The following is a 7,492-nucleotide window of genomic DNA, read 5'->3' as shown; positions in this document are numbered from 1 at the left end:
GATGTCTCAATGCCATACATTGTTTAAGGTGAACTCCTTCTGGCCTCTATGAGTTTGAATTAGCCAATAGAAGCAGAGACAGGGGGGTTCGGCCTTTAGTGTTTCTGCTATAAGTAATGCTGGAAAAATCAAGCACTCTACTTGTAAGAGTTGTTCAAGAACTTTACAATGAATGGAACTAAACGAGTTCATCCTGCTGCTGAGAAAAATGGACCTACCTCCTCTGCATCAGCTGATACGGATTCGAAGTTACCTAGCCCGGAGACATTCGCTAAGATGATGAAGTCAACACCGTTAACGAGCAAATACTTGCTTGCTGAACAAGAAGAAGAACCTGATATCGTATATGAGATCCCAATAGCAGTGAAACCGGATTTGGGCCCAGTGCTGGATAAACCTGCAAGCCCACCTTCATCGCCTGATGCATCTGCCTCAGAAACTGTGGATAAAAGAGAAATAGCGACAGGCGGAACGTCTCTTCTATGCGAGACCCCAATATCTATCTATGACAACTCCAGGCTTAGAGCGGATGCCCCAAAGAAATCGACATTTTATCTGTGTCGTGTGCAGAGCCCGGTACTTGGATCCCTCAAGGCAGACTGGTCTTTAAAACCTCATGGTCTATGGGGGTCATGGGGTTATGTTTTCCGTTATGAGATCGGAGAGCTTTACCTGTACCAGCTGGATAAGGATGAGGAGCTTTCACCGATATCAAATACATGCAGCCTCACCTATAACGACTGGGCAGTGCTAAGGCTCGCAATTCCTCGCGCCAATGAAGATATGGAATTGGCCTTAGAGCTAAATACAAGAGAAGATGAGGCTGACCCTCGATCTGCAAAGAAAACCAGAAGACAGTGTTTCCCGACCGATACTGAAATTGGAAAGGGACAAATTCTTTTCAGCGCAGTGTGGAAAACGAAAACTACTGAATCTGGGCGCTGGTCCTTAAGGGCGAGCAGACGGAGGGGCGAGAGCCCGAATTCCCCAGATCTGTTTGTGTTGGAGGCTTTCAATGTGGACTGTGGTGTATTCAGAACCATGCTGGCTCTCCCATTTGAGGCCTGGTCTGAGAAAATGACAGAAGTCGAGGATCGGATTTCAGAACTGTTCCGACAATCTCGCTGCTGGCTCGATATTTTAGCAGTGAAGAAAACTCTGACATTTCCTGTCCTGCCATCCTCTTCTGGCCCGACCCTCTTCTGAGGACCCGCCCCTCTGTCCTATATAATGAGAGCGCTGCGGGGACTTCTGACACCAGACCTTTAGAATGGAAGAAGTAAGGAGCTATGGACTATGGGGATCAAACTGGGGTGAGCCCAGTTATTCTACAGAGAGCCTCTTCACTCCTCCGTCTCCTGGAAGCTACAACATGGGTCCATATTATCCGCCTTCTCCTGTTTTATACTCTTCCTCATCAGCATCATCTCCGGCACTCTCTCCTACAGAATTTCTGATACCGAGTACTCTAGCTGAAGAGGGTATCCCTCCGACAGCAGCAGCAACAGAGGACTCTGAGGAACCTGCTACCAGCTACCCCCAACCTCCAGCACCGACAGCAGAGGATTCTGGAGAGCCTGCAACCGGCTACTCTGAACCTCCACCTTCTCCAATTCAACAAGAAGATGAAATTGATGGATGGATACCGAGCACGCTGATTGGTGGTGTAAAAACAGCCTTACTGCATCTATTCAGTTTAATTTGTGCCAAGTATGTCAAGGAAACCTGCTACGGGTGCAAAACAGATCACCCAAGCCAACGACAGCATCAGTGCCTGGAAATACCGGAGGAAGAATATTACCAACTCCACTTTCATCGCATCACACAGCGACTCCTGACTCCACGATTCATTCCGGCTGTCCAGAAACTGCTGAAGCAGCGCCACATACAGGTTGAGGATGCAAAAGTGAAGATGATTGCAGAAACAGTTTTACACGAACTGAAATCGGCATTCGGAATCCAGACTGCAATTAACGACATGTATCAAAGCATGTCCACTGATGAAAAACTCAACCAGCTTCGTTCTGTTTCAGAGTGTTACACTCAGAATGAAAAGTAATCTCTCTTCTGTTCTGACTTGTATTTTTCTAGTTCTATAGATTTAGTTTAAGTATTATCCTTTTTTTCATCTTATTTAGCATGTTTAACTATTTTATTCATTATCCTTTACTTGTGTTTTATGACTGATTGACTAGCATTAAATATATCTTTATACACGTATTATTGTTAAAACATTTAATTGTAATGTCTAGTAAGTAATTGTACTGTTTGTGATTTCTTACTATTAAAGGAAGAATAAATCCTTTGTACCATGATCTTGTTTTCTCATTATTTAACAACCGCTCACCAAAACAGCTGACAGAAGGATGGCTGAGAAAAGGTTAATGAAGACGGTATATTACACTCCGTCACATCCCGGTAGTTTAGGAGGAATAGAGAGACTGAAAAGAGGTCTGGAGGATGAAACTGGAAAGAAGGTTAAGGTGGAAAAAGTACAAGGTTTTTTATCGGAACAAGACACTTATACTTTGCATAAACCTGCACGCATAAATTTCCCAAGAAACAGAGTTTTTGTCACAAGGCCTTTAAAACAGTTTCAAGCAGACCTTTGCGACATGCAAGCTTTGGCTGAGGAAAATGATGGTTATAATTACTTATTAACAGTCATTGACATATTTTCTAAAAGAGCATACGTACGAATTTTAAAGAGGAAGACTGCGGATGAAGTGGTAAAAGCCTTTGCATCCATTTTCAAAGATAGTCAGACTCCTAAAAAATTGCAAACAGATGCGGGTAAAGAATTTTTTAACAAAAAATTTAAAGCTTTAATGAAAAAGCACGGCATTGAGCATTTTGCCACAGCAAGCGAAACAAAAGCCTCAGTGATTGAAAGGTTTAATCGTACGTTAAAAACAAGAATGTGGAGATATTTCACCGCTATTAATACCCGTCGTTACGTCGATGTTGTGCAAGACTTGGTGAAAAGCTACAACCACAGCTACCATGCAAGTATTAAAACTACCCCTATGGAAGTGAATTCAAAAAATGCCTTTCAAATCTTTCAGAACCTGTATGGTACGTCCTCGAGCACACGTCGCAAGAATGCCAAACCTAAGCTTAAACCCGGGGATCTGGTTCGATTATCTAAATTACGCGGCGTTTTTGATAAAAAATATGAGCAGAGTTTTACGGATGAAGTATTTACAGTGACTGATACCATACTTCGATCTCCTCCTGTGTATAAACTCAAAGATCTTGATAACGAACCTATTCAAGGTTCTTTTTACGAGGAGGAGCTTCAGAAAGTGAGACTGTGTAAAGATAAAATGTACCAAGTGGAAAAGATATTAAGCCGACGCACCGTAAGGGGGGTTAAACAGGTTTTTGTGCAGTGGAAAAATTGGCCTCAGAAATTTAACAGTTGGATCAGACTGGCTGACCTTCAAGATGTATAAAAGACATCTGCATTAAATCTTACACCTGACACAACAACATGGAGCGTTCGGTAGAGGATGAAGGGTTCTACGTTACTTTACCCTCAAACGCGGGTTTAAATGTTTTTAAGGATAATACCATTTCAAGTTTTCGTGTGAATTTAGCACAGCATATTAATTTAGAAGGTTCCTGGCAAGTTGCCTTGACAGAGATTTCTTATCCTCACACCTGGTATAATGTCCCGGAAGAATTAGCTTACTTTGAATGGAGGGATAGAAAAGTGAAAAAGGTGTTTCGGGAAAGTATTACTCACGGACACTACAAAAACGCGACACACCTGGTTGGAGAAATCGAAACTGTCCTTAGAGCAATAAAATCTGACATTTACTTTGAACCGATTTACACGTTTGTAAATAAAGTATTCTTTCAAGTAGGAGGACAATATCAAATACGTTTTCATGCTCCGATTGCTTACATGCTCGGTATGGAACCTGGAAAATGGTTAACTTTTGATAGAAAAGCTTCTCGACCAATGGACATGCAAGCAGGATTTTACATGATTTATTGTTACAGCGACGTGGTCGAACAGCAAATAGTGGGGGATAGTTATGCTCCTTTGCTACGTACGGTTAAAGTGGACGGTAAATTCGGTGATATAATCACTCAAACCTTTAATCCCCCCGATTATCTTCCTGTGGCACGGAAACATATCGAATCTATTCAAATAGAACTGAAATCAGACCAGAACGTTCCAATAGATTTCACCTATGGAAAGGCAATCGTGAAATTGCATTTTCGACCTGTGAGGTCACGAGGAAGCCTGAGATAATAACTGTATGAACTTCGATGAGAAACATTCGTATAAAATACGGCTGATGATAAGGTCATCATTCATACGGGCTCACCCTCGCAGTGTGAAAGAGAGTATTTACCTTAACAGAAGAACTGTATAAATCCGGGGGTAACATGAGTCAGATAAATCTGAGAGATGATCCTCACCGGTTTGTACATTATTACCATAACCAGGTAGGGGGCGCGTTACCTGGTTTCTATGGGGCGCCGGTGATGTACGGCAGAGGTATAGGGGCGGTATTCTCAAGATTATTCAGATTCGTGTCGCCCCTAGTCAAATCAGGTTTCGCCCTGGCTAAACCTCACTTAAAAAGAGCAGCCGCCAATATTGCCACGGATGTTCTAGGCAAAGCTATGAATAAAATATCTGGTTCTAAAGAGGGTCAAGAAGGGTCAGGAATTATGGTTCTGTCAAGAAGAGCAAGGACGCGCCCACCGGGAGAGCGTGCGCGTAACTTACAAATACGTAGAGCACTGAAGCGAAAGAAATCAAACGGGAGAAGGAAGGCTAAAGCGAGGAACTCTGTTCCTAGCAAAGATATATTTCAATAAAACATGGCTCTTTTGCATCACAAATCACCGGAATGCACTTTAGCCGAGTTAGACTTATTTTCAGCCCCTATGACCCAGCTATCTATAGAAGATAAGGTCTACACTGAAATTTTGCCGCTGTCGGCTCTTACGGACAACGGTCCTATCGAATTTATGATCCCGGGAGGAGAGAAATATCTGGACTTAAACGACACCCTGCTTCATCTACGCATCAAGATTACCAACGCCGATGGTAGCAACCTGGCTAATGACGCTGCTGTGGGATTAATTAATTATCCTCTTAACACAATATTTTCCCAATGCGACGTCACGTTGGGAGACCGGCTGATATCTCAGTCGAGTTCCACCCACCCTTACAGGGCAGTGATTGAAACTTTACTTAATTTCTCTCAAGATACGCTGAGAAGCCAATTTAGCGCAGGTCTTTTTTACAAAGATACGGCGGGAGCCATAGACTCTATAGTTGTAAATAATGGTCCAAACCAGGGTTTAAATAAAAGGGCCTCCTTCACCGCTGAATCCAGAGAAGTACACCTGTTGGGGGCACTCCATGCTGATATATTTTTCTGTGAGAGGGTGCTGCTTAATGCTGTGGATTTAAGGATTAAATTAACAAGAGCCAGCGATGCATTTTGTCTGATGGGAGCCCGTGACTCAACTTTTCGATTGAAAATTTTGGGGGCTTCTCTTTTTGTGAAAAAAGTATCGGTTTCTCCCGCGGTCCGTTTAGGACACGCTTCTGCTTTAATGCGGGGAAATGCGCTGTACCCACTTTCCAGAGTTAATGTTAAAACATATTCTATCCCTGAAAACTCAAGAATATGTACTCAGGAGAACCTATTTTTGGGGGCTATACCAAAGTATATAGTTCTGGGAATGGTTCATCACGAGGCCTTCACAGGAAGAAGGGACCTGTCACCTTTTCATTTTAAACATATGGACGTTGAGTACTTGGCTCTGTGTCAGGAGGGCAGACAGATCCCGGGCAAAGCTTTCCAGCCCCAATTCAACCAAGGAATATCGGTCAGAGAATTTTACAACATATTCTCTGCATCAGGCCGTCATCTTAAAGACCTTCCGCTGAGCATAGACCGAAGTGATTTTAACCAGGGATACTCACTGTTTGTCTTTAATCTCAACCCGGGAGAGGACGCAGATGCTTTATCTCCGGTTTCTAACGGAAACTTGAGGTTAGAGATCCGCTTCAGAGTCCCATTACCGCATACCACTACGCTGATTGTGTATACTTGCTACGATTCCATTCTGGAGATCAATTCTAAAAGAGAGGTTTTGGTGGATTATTATTAATCATGAATAATCATCAACTTGAGAGTCTGCTACACCAGCTGTTGGGGAAAGTATTTTGCGGAGTCTGGGCATGCGATGAACTGTCTTTGCTCTCACACGAGTACGCAGGACCCGCATATTTTATTGTGAACACGCATCCTGCTCACATGCCCGGAGAACACTGGCTAGCTCTTACTTTGGAAGGGAACGGGATTGCCACGTTTTTCGACTCCTATGGCTTTCGGCCAGACTTTGATTTCTATCCAACAAGCATCGTAAAATTTTTGAAAGACAGGTCTTCAAAAATAATATATCATAATAATCAACTTCAAGATACTCTCTCTGTTGTCTGCGGTCATCATTGTGTTTATTACTTATGTAATAGAGCATGTGGTTTATCAATGCAACAAGTGCTTGATTCATACCCCGGGGATGTGAAAAAAAACGATGTCATGGTTTCAGATTTTGTGAAAAAATATCAACGCTGTGTAAAAAACCAAAAGTTTTGTTCTTTTCACCACGGAACATGTTCTATGCAAATGTTTAAAGATTGTCACAAATTGTTAACGTGATTTTGTAATATTATTGTTGTATTAAAACAAGAGACTGTACACCTGAAAAATTCTTTAATAAAATATTTTATTGAAAAAAATTGTAGTCAGAGAGTTTATGGAGTAAAAGCAATCCAACGTGATGGTTTTGTTCTTTTACGCGTACTTTGTCTGTTTTTGATCTTATTCTGTAGATCAAATTTAGGGGATAAGATAAATTTCTTTTTACGCATACTTTTTACATCCGTGACCTCATCCCCAAAATCAAATTTAGGGGATAGGATAATCTTCTTTTTTTCTCTTCTGGAAGGGATTTTCACACCGTCTGTCTTGACACGCAGATATTGTTCACGAGCTTGTGGATTATTTACAGAAGATACTGGGAAATTTAATTCATCTAGTGTGGAAAGGAAATCGGTCCATCCTGCAGGCAGGAGGCTTTGGGATTTTCTTTTAAACGGAAGCAGAAGGTTTTTGAGTAAATCAACCAAATGAGAACCTTTCGCGACATTTCCTTTATAAACAAATTCTGCTCTAGATGTCCAACCGCTGTTACTTTTGGACAGCTTTTTCAAAATGTTTTCAGCATTTTTACGATCTCTTTCAGGAAGCGCTTTCACAACTTCATTTGCAGTTTCGTCTAATTCAGTCGGTTTATGAATAGAATCATCTTCACGGCTTCTAGGTTCAGGATCATCCTTGGTATGCTGCACAGTCACAGATAACTGAGGATCTTCTAGTTGACCTTGCTTGATTAAAGATAGATATCTTTGTAGCAAAGCATCATATTTCTTAATTTTCTCGTATGCAGTGAG

Source organism: Xiphophorus hellerii, chromosome 2 (assembly GCF_003331165.1).
Source record: "Xiphophorus hellerii strain 12219 chromosome 2, Xiphophorus_hellerii-4.1, whole genome shotgun sequence".
NCBI classification, from domain to species: domain Eukaryota; kingdom Metazoa; phylum Chordata; class Actinopteri; order Cyprinodontiformes; family Poeciliidae; genus Xiphophorus; species Xiphophorus hellerii.
This window is presented reverse-complemented; position numbering follows the sequence as displayed.